Source organism: Ursus arctos, unplaced genomic scaffold (genome assembly GCF_023065955.2).
Source record: "Ursus arctos isolate Adak ecotype North America unplaced genomic scaffold, UrsArc2.0 scaffold_15, whole genome shotgun sequence".
Lineage (NCBI taxonomy): Eukaryota > Metazoa > Chordata > Mammalia > Carnivora > Ursidae > Ursus > Ursus arctos.
In genome coordinates this window covers 45,960,604-45,983,001 of record NW_026622819.1, presented here as the reverse complement: position 1 = coordinate 45,983,001, position 22,398 = coordinate 45,960,604, and the positions used below count along the sequence as shown (strand labels likewise).

Below are 22,398 nucleotides of genomic sequence, written 5' to 3'. Positions count from 1 at the left end.
ACCAGTGGTTGGCCTTCTACATTTGGGGAAACATTGACAGTGCTATTCCTTCTTCTATTATTGAAGAAAATAACAGCTCAGAGAAATTAAATGAATTGCTTATTAATGACAGAGCCAAACTCAGAATCCCTTTTAGGCCCTTAATTAAGTGCTTTTTCAAGTACACAACAATTCTCATTTGGGAAAAAAAAATGACATTTAAACATTATTTCTTGGTCTCCCTGTCATGATCATTTACCATATTGATTCAATCTACATCGTTAATCGCTTGTCCAATAATCTAGCTCAGAATTCTTCTCATGTTAAGTTCATCTCTAAAAGGAGAACAATTGTTTATATTCAAAGATAAATATTCATAAACAAGGAACTAATTCACATTCATTTGATTGTGTTCATTTGGTTTTGTTGTTTTGTGTTAGCTCAAGGGCCTGTTATCTAGAATAACCGTGAAACTTTTCCTTTTAAGAGGGAAAAGGTGGGGCATGATGTAAGATCTGAGGATGCACTAAAATGTATACAATTTGAGTACATCCAAACCTTCTTTACTGAGAGTAATAATTACAGTGAGTGAAGAGGATGTGAGTCTAAAGAAAGAATTTTATTGAATAGGCATGAAACCAGTTGTTCCATGATGTGCTGGTTGGCATAGACTTATACTCTGAAACACCATCCTAGTCTGTAGATAAGAAGAGATGGAAAGACAAACGAAAACAAATACTAATTTTCATATAAAAATATCTGGCTTTTGATCAAAAGATGCTCTACCAAGACTCCAAAGTTTGTGTTTTGTTTTATGACTACATATATATTTTTACACATGTATCTGTGATAGAATAATATCTTGATATAATAATGGTAGTGCTTTTTTTGGAACACATGCTACTTCCTGTTTTTCTGTAACTCTTCTCCCTATTCAGGTAACAGGTACTGTATTCTATGTAAACTATTTCAAGTAAGAAATGACAAAGCAGTATACAGAGAACGAGACAGTCGAGTTCTTGGCTTTTGGATCTCAAAAGGGCTAGGACAGGCTATAAACAATGGGTTCTTAAAGAACAGTTGAAGAGTCAAAGTAACATATCATTAAACTTGATCAACACTCTCCCAGATGAAGGAAAGAAAGGGATAAGTCACAAGAAAAGAACAAAATTAGGCAATAAAGAATGGGCCCCAGTGCCTATTTCATGCCCCAGGAAAGTCCAAGTGCAGGAGGGGGCAGACCATTGGAAGCTCCAGCTAAGTTTGGAGACTTTGAGAGCAGAAAGAAATGCACCCTCATCCTTTGCCCAAGTGTCAAGAACCCAAGAAGAAATGGTTGCCTGATGGGTCCAACAGACAGCGTGAGGGCATATCAGTGTGCCTCCGAACAGGGCAAAGGAAGGAGCGAATTTTTTCCCATCATGTAAGTGCAGCAGGAAAATGACATAGAGAATGGATGGGGTGCAGGGTCTTATTGTCAGGATTAGGGGGATGGGATAAGATATTGCCAAAACCAATGAGTGAGGATCAGGAGAAATAAAGGCATCCTGGCAGATGTCGCTATAAGTGGAGAAGGACAAGGATTCAAGCGCCACTACCCAGAAGCCTTGTCATTATATCAGGACTCCGACTAAAACTGAGACATAAACCAGAGGGAGAAGGATGGAAGATAGTGATATCCTGAATTAAATAATAGGTCTATACTATCTAGAAAAATAGATGTTCTACGTAAATGGAAAAAAGGTCTTTCTGTTTTTTATTCCAGCTTGGAATGGTACCTGCTATAGATACATATAACTTGAGATTTTACAACCAGAAGACAGATAATACATTATACTACCGCATCCCTCATAGAACTGGGAGAAAAATAGGGTTTAAATATATCCTTCAAGTGACTTTTACCTTAGGATTTCTGACAAAATTGAATATTATTGCACCAGCTTGGAGTATTTTAGTAAACATATTTGAACCACCATGAATAAAAACAAGGTACTACAAAATAGTGGTGAAAGGCAAGACCTACGTCACATCACTATTAAAGGACTGGCCAAGACACAAAATCAAATATAAGAGTTCTTTAAAGTAAATTAATAAGGGACTATTCAATACCCGTGATCACAGAGTCATGACAAAGAAACTCATCTTCTTTGAAGTAAATGCAATGCCTGGGCAGAATCGATGCAAACTAGTCACACACAGCTCAATGCCAACACTCAAAATATTGAGGTCTTCCTAATTAGTGTAGGCTATAGCTCTCTGACTTTCTGGTGGGAGGGGCTAACAACGCTCTTTTGATTTCTAGATCAAAATGGTAATCACCTTTAAGCTGATATAATATCCTTTTAAATCTCTGGATTTGTTATCAGTTGGTTTAAGTTAAGGTATGCTGCAGTAACAAGGACCCAGAATTTCAATGGCTTACAAAAGCAATGCACTGATATCATGGCAGAAAGGAAGAGTAAGGGGTGACTGGGTGGCTTAGTCGGTTGAGTGTCTCAGATCAGGCCTTGATCTCAGGGTTGTGTTTGAGCCCTGTGTTGGGTTCCTCACTGGGTGTGGAGCTGCCTTAAAAAAAAAAAATTAAAAGGAAGAGAGAAAATGGTAAACCAAGCAATGGCCAATGGCTCTTGTTTATTCATACTTCATTGGTCAAAGCAAATCATGGGATTCCTGATATGGGCAGGGCCGTGCAAACCTCCTCCAGGGAAAGGTGGCAGACATTTTTTTTTTTTTACAACAATACAATCTACCATACATATTCTTATTTAATATTTTTAGCAACCTACCTATAAAATTATTTTAAGAAAAAGATGGCTTGATTTATAAATTTGCACTTTAACTTGTGAGAAAAGAAGTACCTACTTTAACTATCATATTAAGGAGGCCTATAACAGCATTTGATACGTAGAAGTTTTTAATAAAAGTTTGCCAAATCATTACTATGCATGGATTATTACAAATTAAAGATCTTCAGGGAAGAACTAAAATGTCATTTCTTTTCTTCCAATCTATCTCAAACTTTCACATCAGATTTGGTTCTTTGGGTTGATGTTAACAGAAGATAGCTGGTGTGTTTTTGAGGCTAGTACCTCATAATTTTTTTTTTAACCGAGGTAAGCTACCACCAGACGAACGGTGGTACCTAAGGGGAACTACACAGGCGTCCTTCAGGTATTGTTAGCGGCAGAAAAAAAAGAATAAAATGTGGGAAAATGTGGAGCCAGCTTTCACTATATTTGAATGATGTTATGCAATTTAGACCAACATTTAAAGCAATATAAGCTTGAAGATACTGTTCTTTATCTTGTCAATCATGGTTTAATGGATACCTGCTTTACTAACAGACTTGACCAACCTACTTTCCTATTATAAGTACTTGGTGATTTCAAGAAATGTTTATAGTTTCTACATCTGAACTTTTTTTTTTTAAAGATTTTATTTATTTATTCGACAGAGACAGAGACAGCCAGCGAGAGAGGGAACACAAGCAGGGGGAGTGGGAGAGGAAGAAGCAGGCTCATAGCGGAGGAGCCTGATGTGGGGCTCGATCCCATAATGCCGGGATCATGCCCTGAGCCGAAGGCAGACGCTTAACCGCTGTGCCACCCAGGCGCCCCAACATTTGAACATTTTTAGTAAAAAAAAGACCTTGAGGTAGACAATAGACATTTGTTTTTTTGTTTGCCTCCATTCATCTAGTTACAGAGACCAGAATTTCTTTGGGTATCCACCCCTCCCATATATTCAGGCAATATGATTCGGATGGCTATACCTTTACTTCCAACCCAGGAAGAGTCACATGACCCATCTCTGGTCAATCTGAGTATTGTACTCTCTTGGCTACTCATTACTGGGTCAGGAATAAGTATCTGATCCAAGTGAGGCTTCTGGGGTTTAATTCGAGGACTTTTATTAGAACTGTTGAGAAAAGATTCTTTCTTTCTCCTTCTGTAGGGAATTAGAGAGTGGGGTGGAAGCCTAGGAGGCATCTTGACAGAACTACAAGAGAGCCTTCCTGAGAATGGAACCCACACCAGGGAAAATAGCTCAAAAACTGAAAGAGTCAATTGGTGTATTGGTTACTCTTTTGGGTGCCTGGGTCCAAAAATATGCATAAGCATGTCACTCTCTGGGCTTTTCAGTTACATGAGCCAGTCACTACTACCCTCCCCTCCCCTCCATCCTTTTAAAAGTCTGTTTGAGTTAGGAGTTCTTCCACTTGCAACTAAAGTTCTTACTAATACACTTCTTCTTCTGGTAGACATAGTTCATTCCCTTCTCTGTATATGAAAACGATCCAGGAGGGGATGGTGGGTCGGAATCACAGGGTACATATCATTTTATGTAAATCACAAAAGCAGTACAAAGCCATGGTTTCTGGAGACCTTGCTCCTTGTGAAGTGTTAATAGTGGAAGAATATAATAAAATCCATATTGGCATGGATATTGTCTCATCTTTACTTCATTATTTTATATTCATTTACTCCTGTGCTTTATAGTACCAAGAATTCCCTATTTCTGTATCCTTAAGATCCAACACTGTACCTGGCCCAAATTACATATGTAAGATGGATGAACAAAGGAATGCATGAATATTCCTTATTAGAATTGATGCCTAGTATAGCAAAAAAATGCTATCAAAGCTGAATTCTTTTATTTCAATCAGTTTTGTAGCATAAGCCACTGACTTACTAAATGTATATTAAGAAGTAATCCTATTCACAAAATTTCCCAAATGCCAGCTGTTGAATGGCTTAGAAAATATGTGGAAGGCAGGAAATTCCAGGAAGAAGGGTAAAGTAAAGAATAAAGTAAAACAAAGAAGTCTGGGCAAACTTAGAGTATGTTTCCTGTTCCAGAATTGCCCACTACGGATTTTAAAGCAGCATTTTTCCTTTTCAAAACAGTATTTAAAAGTGTCTTTTCCATAGTTGTCAATAACTATAAAGAGTCTGAGGTTTCAACCCAATTGCAAGCTAATAAGATAGCCTTCTACAGTTTCACGGATGCTGGCCAAAGACATGAGATGCTCAGGTCAGAGACAAGGGACACTCTTACTCATGGCACAAGCAGCATAAGCATTATCATACCACTGTCAACTTTCCTTACCCCAAATCCCAAGTACGCGGAGCAATGATCCTAGATAGATGTCTGCAAATGCAGTGGCTTATGTTACAGGAGGAGAACCCTGAGTGTAGGGAACCCAAACCCTTTTTAATGGGCAATAATTGCCTGTGCTTTGCTCTGGAGAGAGATATTGTTATTATACTGGAGAGTAAATATGGCTGCTCTCTGCTGTGGAAGAGAAGCTATTTCCTAAAGCTGTTCATCATATAAACTTCCTTGAGAAGAGAGTTTGGAATCAAAAGCTAAATACAAGACCCGCAGTAACACAGGAGACCCATGAGAATGGCCTCTTGCCCATAGTAACAGAAATAACAGAAAATCTAAATCAAAACAGTAAAGTCTGACTTTATTAAACCTTGGATATTTAACTTCCTCTCAAATAGAACTCCTACAGAAAGAGAAGTTATATAAAGCCAATTTAACTCTGAAGTGTCCTGAAGAATAAAAAGCAAAAACCATACTGCTTTTTTTATTGAGAATCATTTTCCAAAGAGAGTTAGATTCTTTTGAGTTTGATTTCACTAGGTTGAGTTTCAATACATTTCTTCCTGAGTTTGTTTGGGAAGGACTTAGGGAGGAAAAATATCCACATTTTTGCTCGGACATTAACTTGATGCCTAGGTAGAATTTATGATAAAAGAGTAAAAGAGTTCATGGAGAAAAGGAGGTTGAGCTGAGAAAAGAGTTAAGAGGACCGGGAATACAGGTCTGTACCTTTAGGAGGGGAAAATGAACACAAAGCAAAGGGCCCGTTGGCATGAATGAAGTAAATTTTAGTCACCTAGCCCTTAAACACAATATTAAACAAGAGTTGAAGTGTAAGTCAACATTTTACTACTAACAGGATTCTGTAACACCCAACATGAGTGCTTCTAGAGCCAGAGAAGAATCAGGAGATTTCAACCGAGAAGAGCCTTACCCGAATATGCCTTGTTCATAAGTAAGGCAAACCGAGCGCACAAGATCATTGAGGTTTTAAGACTCAAATCACAGATGCAACCCTAATACAATCTAAAAAAAAAAAAAAAGGGATGAATTGATTATACGGATTTTAATTTATGTGAATTTCTTTTGGCTTTTACTTTTTGTAAAAGTATAAAGAATTAGGAGAGAGTGAATCTATTTAATACCATCTTTTAAAAAACATAGCCAACACATCAAAATGCTATCCTTTTTAGCTTTCTTTGTAAGCATAAATGACAACATTAGTTCTTGCATATCTCCAGGTTCTCAAATTCTAGAGGGTACTAGAACGCTGTGACTGTGTTCTCCTAGGCCTGAATGTATTATCAAAATAACATTTTAGAATAAAAATCTGGTTAAGTCCCCTTTTACAACTTTTCAGAGGCTTTCCATTTCACTGAGGATAAAAACCTACCTCCTTAAAAGCATGAATAGGCCCTTCCACCAGCTGGTCTTCCATGGGTACACTGCCTCACCTTGATTAGATGATTTGGGGGGAATAAGGGATATGATTTGACTTTGGCTGCAATATAGAAAATATAAACAGTCTATTCTGTAAAGCAGGAGGACGAGTTCCCAGGCTATTACAATAATCCAGGCAAGAGATGATGGCAGCATGGGGCAGGAGAGCAGTGGTGACAATGATGGGAGCTGGACATTATTTTTTTTTTTTAAAGATTTTATTTATTTATTTGACAGAGATAGAGACAGCCAGCGAGAGAGGGAACACAAGCAGGGGGAGTGGGAGAGGAAGAAGCAGGCTCATAGCGGAAGAGCCTGATGTGGGGCTCGATCCCATAACGCCAGGATTACGCCCTGAGCCGAAGGCAGACGCTTAACCGCTGTGCCACCCAGGCGCCCCTGGACATTATTTTTAAGAGAAACAACAGGATTTTTCTGACAAACTTAATGTAGAACTTGAAAAAAAATTTTTTATTTGTTTGTTTGTTTTTCATTTTGGCTTGAGCAACTGGAAGAATGGAATTTCTATTTACCGAGAGGAAAGATCATAAGAGTTCAGGCTGGTAGAAAAAAATCAGGAGTTCAAAGTTCGCATTTGAGATATCTATTAGATACCCAAGAGGGAAAGAAAGTAACTACTTAGGCATAAAATCTGGAATTTAGGGGAAAAGTCTGGATTAGAGGTAAATAATTGAGAGTCGTCAGCATAGAGCTGGCATTTAAAACCATGAAACTAGATTAAACCATCAAGGGAATGAGTGTAGATAATGTCTTGGGTTGAGTCCTGGGCAACATCAGAAGACAAAGAGATGAGGAGAAACAGCCAAAGACACGGAGAAGGAGAGGCCAGCAAAACAGGAGGAGAACTCAGAGAAGGAGTAGCTGCAGCAAGGAAACTTTTAAGAATGAAGGAGCTACACCATGTCAAATACAGCTGACAGACTTAGTAAGGAAAGGACTAAAGACACTGACCACTAGATATGGCAACACAGAAGTGAGGGGTAAATCTAGGTCTTGTGGAATCCAAAGCATATACAATTTGGGGACTTCCGGATTTATGTAGAGGGTCTTATCTCTTGAGACCTAGGTATAGGGCCTTGAAAAAGCTTGTGAAAATGAGGATCACTGAAGTATAAGCTTTACTAGTTTCAAAGAAAAGTTGCCTCTGGTGATGGTCACTGATGCACGTGGAAAGGATGCTCTGGAGTGGTCGAGAGAACCTACTGGTGTAAATCAAGTAAAAATGGGAAGGTAGGAAATGAAGACAGAGAGTAGAGACAATGCTTTCAAGGAATTTTCCTATGTGGGGGGCGCAAGAAAGAAATGGGGTGGTAGCCAGGAGTAATATGGAGGTTAAGGGAAGGTTTCTTTTTCTTTTGTTTTTCTTTGCTAGAAGATATGAGTATAAAAGTTGAAGATGCAGGTGAGGAGATGGTGGTCAATTGTTTGGACTAATATCCCTGAATTGGTGCAAGGGAAATGGGACCCACTGCAGGAGTGGAGAGGATGCTTTAGAGAGAAGCATGTTATTCTGGTAACTGGAGGGAGGTAGATGATAAGCACACAGCTAGATGTGGTTAGAATGTGTGGAAGTTCTCTTTTTATTGCATCTATTTTTTTCCAGGTAAAAGGAAACAGAGCCAGAAGGGAGGGGTCTGTTGACGGTTTGGAGAGAAAGACATACAAAGTAACTCTCTAGGGGACTATGACAGGGAATGGACTGAAGACAAGTTGGGAAGATTTCTGGATTGTATTTATAATCCACTTGAGGTTAGGGCTCACAACCTTAGAGAAAGACTGGTTACTATGACTGTATTTTTCTCTAGCTCTTGTCTGCTACCTCAGTGAAGACAGAAGGTAGATAGACTGTTACATTAACCAAGGACTGGGTTTAGTAAGGCACTCATGACGGGGTGGGAGAGGCAAAGGTCAAGCCCACTTTCAACATTCCAACTAGATTAGACTTCATTTCTTCATGCTGTTTTCTCTAGATTTTCCTCTACTTCCCTACTAAACTCTGTCTCCCACCGTGTGTTGGCTAGTTACTACTTATCTTAATGCCACTTCCTCAGGGAAGTCTTCACTTGCACAGACTGGACTGTAGAGAGCTCTGACTTCCTTCTTCCATAAAAGGCACTCCTTATTCAACCTACGTCCTTCGTATATGACCGAGAGTTTCCCAAGACCAGAGATACACCTGCCTCTCCCACGCATCTTACCTCCACGCCTAGCACAAAGCATGGCTACATGCGGTCCAGTCACATGATTCATGCATCCAACATAAACACTGTCATGAGGACCAAACTCCTGTTTCTTGAGCTCCAGGATGCCAAGGCCCAGGGCTAGCACTGGCAGCCAGTGAACCCACCATAACAGGACCAAGAAGCAAGAGGCTACCTTCTTCTCCATAACTTTCCAAAACAGCTCCAATCAAGTAAGATTTAAATTTAAGTTAAGCAAACATTTATTGAGCATTCACATGGTCCTAGGACCTAAGCTATGTGTTTTTATAATATTTATATCATTTAATTCTTAAATATCCTTCTATGCATTAAGACTGTAGAGACTTAACATTTAAAAAAAACCTCTCAGGGGAGCAGGAACATTACACTCACTCACTGACTCACCTTTAGGAATTTAATAGTCACTTAAATACGGAATGGTTTGACTGTCCAGATCTATGCATTTAGATAGCCTTTTGTTCCTTCTTTTAACTCAGTGGATAAAACTTTGAGTGAATTAGAATTATTACACAGGTTTGAACATATAAAACCATGTACTATAGGTACAATTTAAGAGATTTCCAAGGGTAATTTTTTTTTCACTATAATTTGTTCTCTCAGTTCTGCTGTCTTTGAAACCTCATTGCCTTATAATTTTCTGTTCCTTAAGTATAATAACTCAATAACTATGTGTCGAATGAAAAAAAAATACTTACAGTAGTTTGCTTTCTATCAGAGGTACTCAACAAATCCATTACTGGGATGTTATTAAGTGCCAGGAACTTGAGGGTACAAAGGTGGAATGAATGCACAGTCTCCTGGGGAGAGGTGGGCAAGCAGGTAAGTTACAAGATAACAGTGCAGGCTGCCTACAAAGGCGCAGAACTGAGATGTTAGGGGAAGTCCAGGAATGGGTGGTGTTTCGGGATAAGTAGGAGTTATCCTGATAAAGAGAATCAGGGAGTGGGACTAGGGGTATGCCAGGTAAGGGAGTAATGGGCTCTAAAAGACAGGATTAAGGAGAAATAAAACCAGTCATTACAATTGTTCTAGGAATCACCTTATTTGTTGTAGAAAAGAAACCTGGATTTCCCTAAAGTTCTTTCATTAAACAAACGAACAAAAAACAAAACAAAACAAACACAAAGAAAGAAAAGAAAAGCCTTTATCTTCTTCCTGATCTTGAAGATGCCTCCGTTGGAAAGAATCAGACCTTAACAGTTTTCTGCAGTTGGACCCAGTGATGTAACAAGATGAAAAGTTGGTGACCAGAAAGTAGTGACCTCATGGTCCTACCAAAAAACTTCAGGGCCCTCACTCTTGGGTTACTGGGAAGCCCATTTCATGTCAACCTTATGTTCAGCCCACATGCACTCGATGTGCTTTAAATTAGGTAAGTGACTCTGAGATCTGGATCACTGCCATTGAGAGAAATGCTGAGAAGTCCTTGGCCACCTAAGAAGTACTCTCACATATTTCTCAAGAGCTCTGTCCCCTGTAGCGCATAGTTACTTTGAAGAAACAGGTTTGGGTGCTAACTCATCTTTCATCAAAGCCTCATTCCTTTCTCGGTTTGCTGAATTGAGAGCTAGGCCCTAACCCTTGGCCCTCTTATGTGTAAGGATACTGCCTCTTGATTATAATGCAAGATAATTCAGAAAAATCAAGAACAATGGTCTTTTGTTTGAGAAGAAGAAGCCAACTGCTTTTAGAGATCAGGCAGAGATTCCAATTATCACCTTGATGAGCTAGGTAATTTCAAGCTTAGAAATAGGAAAAAAAAAAAAAACAACACCACCCCAAATCACAACTGAAGTCACGAAACTCTGCATATGCAGGTGCTGCGAATAAAGAAATGGTCTTTTCTTTCAAATGAATCGACCTGTTTGATTTTGTGTTGTGTGGTGGTACTCACAAGCTGGTACAGTAGGAAGAGGGGCTTGGCAAGCAAGATAACCAAGAACCACAGACAGACCTTTAAGAAGTTTTCACCTGTTTCTATTCCACTTTTTTTTTTTTTTAAAGAAAATGGAGTAGCCCATTCTGTCATGATTCATACACACACACACACACACTCTCTCTCTCTCTCTCTCTCTAGACAACTATCAAGCAATTTCCCATGCATCACTGTCTCTGCTTAGTAAATCCCCATTCCTTAGTTTCTTTAATTCAGAATGAGTTTAGGGTCCTTCATTTCAAATCCAGGTATAGTCATGGGATGCCATACATGTTGGAGTAAGATACTAGCATGAATTTGACAATCATGGTAGCTGTAGTTAATTCTGTTCTTGACCTTTGTATGCAACTATTAGTCTTAGAACACTTTGAGAAATTTTTTTTTTGCTTGATTTTTAAGCTACTACTTATTATTGGATATTTCCTATGTGCCAGGCAACAAACACACTGAATGCTTTTGTATATATTTTCTCATTTAATCCTCATCATATAACAAGTTAAATATTATTGACCCCCCCTTTTGTAGAGATAGAAAAATAAGGCTTAGAGAGGTTAAGTAATTTGCCCAAGGACATCCAGCTGGTAAGGACCAGAGCCATGACTCCAAGGCTGGTGTGTCTCCAGACCCCCATACTTGAAGACTCTGCTCCTCCGAAATGAACTTTCTATGCCATCATCCAACACGGAAATCAGTTGTCTCCTGCAGTAATGAGTAATCATCGCTAGAGATGCACAAAGAACAACTGAATACCATCTGTTCAGAACACTGTGGAAGGCACTCATACATTACATAGCACGTCAGACGAGGTGGCGTCTGAACTACCTTCCAACTGATACATTATGGTAAAAAGTTGGCATATTTTTGAAGCTGGATTTGGGATACTGAGTTGGTGGCCCTATTAGACCATTGCAGGTGTCATTAGGGAAGAAACAGATGGAAAGTAAAGAAGCAGTCACTCAGAGAATTCTTCAGTTTTTCAACATGCTATCCCTGCTTCCAGCCTGCTTAAAAATTGTCAGTCCTGCAAATAAGCTCTCATTCTGTTTGGCCCTGTCCTGGTGAGTGATTTTATGCCTTGAAAGAAAATTTGGGGCACCCCATTTGAGCTGCAACGATGTCTCTAAATGGTCCTACACATACTGCCATCTTACTGTTCTGTGTGAGAATACAGCTCCCCCACCAAGTTGAAAGATGTTCTCTAATTTATAAACAAGCAGGGAGAACAGCAGGACAGCAGAGCTAGGTCAACTATAATAGCAAATGTGGATGAACTACTATCCCCAGAGAAAACCTTCATTACACACCACTCAAAAAAAAAAAAAATTAAGATTCTGAAAAAACAAAATGACCGATCTGAATACGAACATCCTCACCTCTCTCTTTCTCCTCACTTAAGTGGGAAAACCATCTCTGTAACTTCCATCAGTTTTTATTCCAAGAAAGTAAATTCCTAAACTGTATCTTAGTAGTTAGGCCATCCGTCCACCCATCCATCCACCCACCCATTCATCCACCCACTCTGTTCCGTCCTGTAGGTACTGTTCTGGGCCCTGAGGATATAATAGTGGGACACGATGAAAATTATTCCTGCTCTTACAAAGGTCACTGTCTAGTGAGAAGGCAACTATGGCAAAGTATGAAAGATATGAACACATGGCAGGGGCTCTTAACTCACATTTAGCTGATCAAAGAAAACTTCATGGAAATAGCTAATGACTGAATTGTTTCCCAAAGATGATCTGGAATTCTCTAGGCCAAGTACATTATCTATGAGATTTAGGGGAAAGGATAGGGGTGCCTAGAGATTTAGTTGTATAGGAAACATGTGAGGAAGACAACGAAGTACAGGGTTGGGGGAACAGAACACCTCCCAGGAGTTTGCATGCATCTCCTTAGACACATGGGCAAGGGTTCCAGAGAGCTAGGTCATTTGTTCCTTTCTTTTTTAATCTAATTTTTTTTAAACAGCTATATTGAGATATAATTCACATGCCATATAACTCACTGATTTAAAGTATACAATTCAATGACTTTTATTATATTTACAGAACTGTACAACCATCACCATAATCATTTTTAGAATCTTTTCATCATTCCAAAAAATCCCATCCTCTGTAGCCATCATTCCCTAAGGCAATCAGTTTTTAAACGTGCAAGCGACCTTCAGAAGTAAAAAAGGCGTAACTATCAATTGCCATCTGTTGTCCAGAAAACAAGCAGCCAGAGACCCAACTTGTGGGATCAAGAATGGCTTGCTGTGTCTTCTGCGATGGTGAAGTCTCTCTGTGTGTGTATGTGCTTGGAGGCAGGGGAGAGAAGAATGTTCTAAGAGACCCTAGAATAATGAGTCAGATGCTCCATTTTTAGCTCTAAAATAGGCTCACGAAAACAGCGGTATTTATTTTCTAGAGCTGATCTTTTGAGGAAAGGGGTTTGTCTTCTGTTTGTGGGTCTATATGTTAGGCAAAAAACATGAAATAGTAAGAGGGAGTTTGGAAACTCCAACCATGCCTAAGGACACTTTTTCTATCCAAAACAACTGAATAAACGACTATCAAAACAAGAACTGGGCAGAGGCGGGGGGACATATTCAAAGTTTAGAACTTGCCTATGGCCCAGGACTCCAGGATGCTGGACCAAAGATCATAGGGTCAAGCCAGCTGGAACTCCACATAGGTTTTGGGGAAGGTTTCCCAAACAAAATTAACCATTGCTTAGTTTTACAGATAGTACTAGAGTAAACTAAAGATCCTAATGAGAAATTCTAGCTCTTTCTGATGTCTGAGTGGCCATGACCAAATGGTGTAACTAGGGAAATAATGTTCCCCCTTCCCGGCCACACCAGGACAGTTCCACGGAGTCTCAAGGAGAAGAGCATCTTAAAGTTTCCCAAGTTCCCCAAGAGTGGATATACAGTGAAGAACTGACTGGTATTACTTGAGAGGTCTCATGGTTGAAGAAAATATAAGTGTTTCAGGTCCTTGGAATAGGTACTGGTGACTAAAACTAGTGGCTCCTCTCAAGAGACTGGACACACACTGATGGTCATCAGACAGATCAGACATCTTTCTCTAAGACAGGAAGATATAGAATTCCTCCCCATAAATTATATGTCCCTGCCAACTGAATCCTATTAGTTCAATCCTTGAAGACTGAACTACCATTTCTTTATGGAAGCTTTACCCTAACTCACAGTAATCTCTGCTTTCTCTAACTTGTAGCCCCCGACTATACCATTTATTTGCCACCAAAAGACTACTCCGGTTCTCATTTTCCTTTGATACTGACTCACAAACCAACTGTGACTCTACAGATTATAGTCCATTTCAACAGCAGAACATCCTGTGTAAATACTGGATTAACATAACCCACTGGTGGTTCAGAATCCTGGCTTTGGAGTCAGGATGACCTTCCTTTGATTCTTATACCGGACCAGAAAAAAGTTGATTGCACTTGAGGAGGAAAGAAAGACAGGTACAGGGTGACAAGTTAGGCACTGGCCAGTTCCTACCCCGTTCCATGAGCTGCATCTAAAGAAGAGGGGAAAAAAGAGAGAGAGAAGTGTTTGTGCTATCCAATGTATCCCAATGTTGGAAAGAACCCGGGAGGCGCAAGACTCTGGGTAAGATTAACTAACTGGTGTATTCAGGCAGTAAGACCACAAATTGTTTTAAGGAATTTTCTCTGCCTCCGTGTGATGCAAGAACAGAACAATAATCAAGAGTGGCATGCACATAGCAGAAAGCATCTTTGAACATGAAGAAGCCCTGCAGACCAGAACTCAGGATATCTCATTAGTGATCTGTGATGACCAGGGACCATGAGACAACGGACACCATATTGGATACCCCATTGGATATCAGTGGGGCGAAGATATGAAGTGCCATATGGACATGCTCCCTTTGTACAGGATGAGCCCTGAGGAAGTAATTCTGGGTCTCCCAGCTGGTAGTTTAAGTTCTGTCACTCTGTTCCACTCTTGTGGAATGAGAGCTAAAATTAGATATGAACTTGCTACAGAAAAATAAGGATTCTATATGTTAAATATTTGTATATTTGAGTTGTGGTTGAACTGTATGCACATTACATGCCATAAAATGCTTGGGTATATGATGAGCTTGCAATATTTTAGCTATCAATCAATAACGGTTACAATGCTTATGTTATACAACACCTCTGGAGTGTAGACGGGAGGTCTGAAGCCCTACATGTTGCATCTGTCTCACCCTCCATTTTTACAAATAAAGTTTTATTAGAACACAGGCATGCTCATTTTCTATGACTGCTATTGAGCTACAACAGAGCTGAGTAGTTCCAACAGAGATCCAACGCCCCTGAAAACCTCTTGCCCTTTATAGAAAATGCCAATTCCTGGTTTAGAGTCTTAATTGCTTTAGGGTGTAACACATATACACACACAGACACAGACACTGTATTAGTCATTAGTCAGGTTTCTTCCGAGAAAAGAACCAATAAGTGGTTGGTTCTCATTATTCCAATATTTATGGAATTGGCTCATAAGATTATGGAGGCTGGTAAGTTCAAAGTCTGCAAGGTAGGCTGACAGGCTGGAGAGGTGCTGCCATTTGAGTCCAAAGGCAGTCTCTTGGCAGAATTCTCTTTTTTTCTGGGAAGGTCAATCTTTTTCTATTAAGGCCTTTGACTGATTAGATGAGGCCCACCCACACCATGGAAGATAAACTACTTTATTCAGAGTCTACTGATTTACATGTTAATCTCATCTAAAAATATACCTTCACAGGAACATCTAGAATAATGTTTGACCAAATATCTGGCTACCGTGGCCCAGCTAAGTTGACACTTAAAATTAACCACGACACACACGCACACACATGCACCACACCCATCCCCAGTAGTGCCCTATGAAACCAAAAAGAGGGCACTCTGCTGTCTGTATTTCTTTGAAGATCCCACTCAACTTCTTTCGATTGGTTTGCAGTCAATCAGGAGGAGGGTACGTGATCCTGCCCAGTCCTCATTTCCTCAGTGCTCTGACAAAGAATACATTTTTGCTACAAAACTTCAGATTTTCTTCTAGAGAATGAAATCAAGGTAAATGTTTCACATCTCACATTCTGGTCTTTCGGTGTAGCACCAGCATGAAAGGGCTAAATCCAAATGGATTTTTATTTAAATCAGCTGGCATCAAAGATGACGCATTCCTTTTTTCTCTGTGGGAAAACCAGACGGGCCTAATTAATAAAATGTATCATATCAATCTTCAATTACGTCTCAGTGGGGAGGGAGGATGGTGCAGTCTGGAAGTCTTTAGGCCTTGGAGAATGATGTTTTAATTAAATAAACACATTTTTATTTTTGTATTTAGTAAACAGCTTTAAAAACAATGTATCAGGGTCTGATTTTAAGGGACAGGGCCTAAAAGGTAAACATCTTTTTAAAGAACGTGCTATTTCCCCCTTAAATTTGTAAAACAGGTCAAGCGATATGTGTCCTATCTCTCACAGGGTTAGTGTGAAAAGCAAATGATATTTCAGAGAAGTTTTTAAAAATTTGAAAAGCCTGTACAAACAGAGGACGATAAAGCCTGTGGTCAGAACACTCTAGTTGGCTGTAGTTCAGGTTGGAGCATTAGTACCCAAGAAGTTAAAAAAAAAAAAAAATCTTCTGTGAATGGCTAAATACCAAGGCAAAGCAAAAGCAGGGAGATAATTAGAATGTAGAGCTCCACCATGCTCACCTAAACGCTCAGATCCAGGAGTCAGCATTTCCTCTGAAAATTACAGTGACCTGGGGGAAAAGGTCAGTCCTGCAGTTTGGACACCAAAGTTCCCACTGCTGGAAACCTTTAATGAGACAACATATTGCAACTTAGCTGTTGGGGATGTTATATTTTACCAGACAACCACAGAACCTCCGAGACCTTAGAGTTCAAAAAGTCCAGGTTAGAATTGCAAATGTCTCTGGGGATGAGACAGGGAATGTGAGTACATATGTCAGAAGTTTCTGCAAGGGCAGTGATTCTAAATGGCAGCTGGTCCTCTGCCTCGTTGGGAAGACAGTAAGGAGTGGTGGGGAATGGGGAGAATAAGAGACCACTCATCCTTTCTTTTCTTTCTTTTTTTTTTCTTTCCTCACTCATCCTTTCTGAAGGCAGAAGCTCTATTTAGAGATTCCCAACTCTTGTTATGTTAAAATAAGGGTCCAGAAAAGATTTGAAACCTCCCAATTTCAAATACTGTCAGCTTCTTTAAATTTAAAAAACCCGCCCCCATAATCCATATGTTAAACCAAACACCGACAAGTTGTCAATCGCAATTTCTTAAGTAAATTATGGGGGTATAATGTAGGGCATGGTAACTACAGTTAATAATACTGCACTGTATATTTAAAAGTTGCTAAGAGAGTTTTTTAAAGATTTATTTAATTTTTAAGGTTTTACTTACTTATTTTGGGGGAGGGGAAGAGCACGAGCACAAGTGAGGGGAGGCAGACGGAGAAGCAGACTCTCCACTGAGCAGGGAGCCTGATGTGGAGCTCGATCCCAGGACCCTGGGATCATGACCTGAGCCAAAGTCAGACGCTTAACCAACTGAGCCACCCAGGTGCCCCAAGAGAGTAGATCTTAAAAGGTCTCATCACAAGAAAAATAAGTTCTAGCTATAGAGCGTGACAGATGTTAACGAGACTTGTGGTGATCATTTCGCAATATATACAAATACTGAATCATTATGCTATATGCTTCAAACTAATGTTATACATCAGTTATACCTCATGACAAAAAATTGCCATTTCTGATAGTCCCTCCTTCCAATTTTCCTGCTGAGAAACAAGAGCGGAGAGAAGTGAGCAGGCAGGGGCGAGCAGCCAGTCAGTGGCCAGGCGCTCCTGGCTCTAAACCGTCTCCTCGTCATTGGTACACTGTGCTGGGAGATGCACCCCGTCCCCAACATTTTGATTATTCAATGTAAATGCCTAACTGCCTCCAAACATTCCTGAGGTTGAGAATATTTTCTCAGTCTCATTTCCATCTTCCTACCCATTTCTCAAGACAGAAACTCTAGTGGAAGAGCCTAAAGATGGTTTTGAGGTCAGATCCACGTACTTCTTCCCCCCTCCCCAAACAAAAGGTCTCACATATTTATTACTGAACCAGTCCTACTGGGGTAGAAGCAAGGTAACAGAAATATCACTTCCCCCATAAAATAAGTCCGTTGTTCAGGTAGTCGTGATGTTTACAGAGTGATAGGATAGGAGCAGTGACTTTCATGCAGCATAAATATGTATGCCATCTCACATGTGATCCCTTGTAGACCCAGCCTGGGTCTTCTCCAATGCCTTCTCTTGGAGTTGTGTCTGATTGTATTACCAGTTTTCATCCAAATCCACTGGGAAAGGGGAAAGCTTTTGTTTCTTGGTCAGGAATTACTTGATCCTGAAAGTCTTGTGAGGAGACATGGTGAGGAACAGTCAACCGCACACTCCACAATAGAGGAGAAAAGGACAGAGAGACCCATGCATTTCTTTGCTCAAGTCTGGGGAGGTACGATGCACTGGTCTCTTTTTCTCGGGGCGGTCACACCATGTAACAAGATTTCCTGCCTTCCTTATTGCCATGGTCAGAAATATTAGTTCTAAACTCACTTGTTCCTCTCCACTTCCCTCTTCATGGTTTCTGGCAGATGAATCCAAATTTTGTGTTGGACTCAGATTTCAAGAACAACTTGAGTAGGAAAAGTAGAATCTCCGAAAGGGAACGTCAGAGTTACGGTGAATAAGGCAGGCGAAGCTTAGGTGTACTGGAAGCCATGTTTCATGAAAGCAGTAAATTATTCCTTTATTTTCCTTAATCCGCTGACGCTGTGGGAAAGTAAGGAGTGGTGACTGGCCCCCTCCCAGCTGACTGGCCTCAGGTCCATCACTAAGTGCACTCATGCCTCAGCCTGCCTTGTGACAGCAATGTCTTAACCGGGCTCTGGATGGAAGGAGTGACTACGCTCAGCACCATGTCCGGTGCATGGTGGGCACACGAAACTGCTGGCTGAGCCTGAGGGCACGGCATACTTAGAAGTGCACACACTGCAAATCATGTCTTTGGACATGTATGTGCAAGCATGATAGGCTTCAGTTTCTTTGTAAATTGACCATGTTAACCCTGTCGAAAATAGCTTCCCCTGATTTTGTCTTCACATTACACACTAAACACCACTGAACAATTTAAAAGCATTTCTTGTGTAACAACAGAAGCATGTGAAGCAGGATTAGAAACCAGTAAAAAAAAAAAAAAAAAAAAAAAAAAAGCTCTTGAATGCTATGATGTCTGTGCTTTGCTTCTAAATAATACGGGGATGGGAAAGTGAAGTAGGGATTGGCTAGGAGTTGATAATTGCTGAAGCTGAGTGATAGGTACACAGGGGCTCATTATACCATTCTCTCTTCCGTATCTATTTAAATTTTTCTCCAGTAAAAGGCAAAAAAAAAAAAAAATAAGCTCACGGATAGTAGTCAGATCTTCAAATATTTCGAAATCGAGTATTGCTTCCGCCCCCTGTATCACGGCGCTCAAACAGCAGTGGCAAGTACTTGTGCCACATGTCCCCACTCCCTCACCATAGGTGGAGGTTCCCGGTCAATCATGACACTCCCCACTGCCAGGCTCCGGGCAGCTATGTCAATGAGGGAAAGTTGACAGAATAAAAGAAAACTCTTTACTACCAATGTCTCACTAACAGGGAAGGTCATTCTGTGTACTTAACTGAATTTTTTTTTTCTTTTTTGAGGACCCTGTTGAGTCTTGGCATGATTAGTGCTTAAAATGGCAGATACAGATATTTCAGGAAATCGGGCTAAATAGAATTTTTTTTTTGTTTTTATGTTGAACATCTAATTTGATTTCTATACAGCAACACATCTAGTTAGCTAGTCACAAGTTGAGATTCCAGCATATTGATGTGAACTCTCTGCATCAAAATTTCCTTTTCATCATTATATACTAACCGTCTCCCGTTATATTCTAACGCAGCTCATGTAATTTTGATGTGCGTTTTTATCTGACTTGCATTATCTATTTGGCTGATGAAAAGCAGAGGAAACTCGGGGCTTATTTTATCCCTTATTCTTGTCCAGCCAGTCTAGCACTCACACGCTCGGACATGGGCCGCTTCCGCTCCTGAGATCCACAGTCTAGAGGCTGGGACACTGCAGCCCACCGGCTACATCCCGCCCGACACCTGTGTTGTATGGCACACAAGCGAAGAATGGGTTTTACATTTTTAAGTGGTTCAAATGAAATCGAAAGGAGAGTACTATTTCACGTTGTAAAAATCATGAAATTCAGGTACAGCTGTCCAAAAATAAAGTTTTCCTGGAACATGGGCACACTCATTTGTTTATTTACTATGGCTGTTTTCAAGCTACAGTGGGAGGGTTGAGTAACTATGACCCAGCCCGCGTGGCCCAGTGAGCCTAAAATATTTACTATCTGACCCTTTACAGAAAAAGGTTCCCGATCCTTACTTTGGTTCAAGTCTGTATAACAGGACTTCGTGCAATGATGGAAATGGTCTATACCCGTGTGGTCTAGCACGGTAGCCACGTGTAGCTACCGAGCATTTGAAATGTGTCTCGTGTGCCTGAGGAGCTGAATTTTTAATTATATTTAATTGTACTTAAATAGCCACATGGACCTAGTGGACAGTACAGTTCTTGTCTGTCCATAATGGCAACTTGGGTCCCATTTTGACCTACAAAGATTATAGGACTCTGCCTTCTCCTTAACCTTCTGACTTTATCATTCGTCCCATTTTTCCCCCCATACAGCCGACCTTCAAGTGACCAAATGCAGTGTACCATTCTAGATATTCATTTTCCTTGGCAATTCTTCCACTTGAAACCAATTCTTTTCTGCTTCCTGTGCTTCTGAACTTTCTTCCTATCACTTCATTGTGGGCTCTTCTTAAAAAGTAGGCATTTTCTAATGACTTGCCATGTCTTCTATTTATAATCGTTTTCCTGACAAGAACTTCCGCTCTTGAGGCACCGACTGTCACGACGAAGCAGATGGCTTCATATCTGAGTGGTGTTCCCACAAGGCTGCCTGCTGTATGCCTCTATTTAAACAACTCACCAGCGTACAAGCTCCAGCCCATTTCTGGCCATCCCTCTCCCTGAGCACACCCTCTTTTCTTAACTTTCCAGCAAAACTTCCAGTCACAAGACTCATGCTTAGAGTCACCTTTAGTTTTCCCCCCTGCATCCCCATCTGTCTTCAAGGAGTTGCCGTACTCTTTATAGAGTTTCTCCCATCCATTCTTCCTCTCTATTCCCACTGTTGTTTGAGCATGACCCATTTTGTTTGATCACAACTTTTAAATAATAAAATAAAATAAAACAGTGTGTTAAGAGCAAGGGCTCCAGGCAGGATACCTGGGTTCGAACTTCAGCTCTATTCTTTACTAGCTTTGTGACTTTAGGTAAGCTACCTCACCTTCTGTGCCTCGGATCCCTTTTCTGTAGAATAGGACTAATATGGTAGTTACTTCCCAAGAGTGCACAATATGAGAACTAAATGGCTATATATTTGTAAAACAATCTATCTAGCTAATAGGCTCCACACCCAGTGCATAGCCCAATGCAGGGCTTGAACTCACGACCCTGAGACCAAGACCTGAGCTGAGATCAAGAGTTGAATGTTAACTGACGGAGCTAGGCACCCCTACAAAATTCCCTATTTTTTAAATGTAGAAATTATGTTCTAGGAATGGTAACTTCTGTTTGATATAATTAAAGAGGGGATGATCTTTTGGTAATCTTTGGCCAAGATATCACAGATGACTACAAGCAACGAGCCAAACTCCACATCCAGTTTGCTTCTCCAAGCTGCCATAAATGACAGCAAGCGTTTGGTGCCTCTTCCAGACAGTTCAGGTTATTTGGAAAAACAGACTTTCACTGATGACTATTTCTGTGCTTCAAGACACAGAATTGATTTGAATTATCCCTTGAGTTTTGAATCATCTTCCCACCCTCTTTACTGCTTGCTGCTTCTCTACTCAGAACGTCTCCTACACATCAAGTTTGAGTATGCTTTCCAGAAACAGCTTTGATGACATCATCTGGCTGCCAATAGAGAGGAGGAAACCCCACATTCTCAGTCTGGATGGTCAGATTGTCCATGTGTCTACTTCATTCACTGTTTCAGTATTGCTCTTCTCGTATGATACGGGGATGCTGCTTCCTACTTCCCTTTCCTTGGAGAGCCAAATCCCACCCTGTTCCATGACCAACTCCAATGCCACCTTTGCCGCAACTCTGTCCCCAAATTTTCTTGCCTCGTCTGAGCTTTCTGAACAACTTGTCTGTCCCTCCTATTCCTTTCTGGTATGGCGACTGCTCTTTCTAAGCAATTTCTTTCCTTGGTACAGAGGCCAGGATTTCAAGTTTTGCAAATTCCGTAGTGATTTGAATTTAGAAGGCGATCCATAAATGTGTGCCACTTCGTCCCAAAGAAGACTGAGGAGAGCCCAACACTCAACAAAGATTTAAATACCAAATATCTACATGTGCCAGAACTCTGCTAACAATAGCAAACATTTCAAAATAATTATCAACACAATTCAAGTCCGAACTTGTTGCAGCCAGGCAGTGAGTGTATGAGTGAGTGTGAATGACGACATGCTGGGGGAATTGGGAAGGGCTGGGAGGAGATAT

The 22,398-nt window shown here is 40.4% G+C and overlaps 1 protein-coding gene and 1 long non-coding RNA gene across 3 annotated transcripts in view; one reads left to right on the top strand and one right to left on the bottom strand.

The window, feature by feature from the left end:
* SGCD (sarcoglycan delta) overlaps positions 1–22,398 on the bottom strand; it is a 910,180-nt gene that overhangs the window by 49,302 nt on the left and 838,480 nt on the right. The window lies entirely within an intron of this gene.
* LOC113264010 (uncharacterized) overlaps positions 1–22,398 on the top strand; it is a 193,141-nt gene that overhangs the window by 161,087 nt on the left and 9,656 nt on the right. The window lies entirely within an intron of this gene.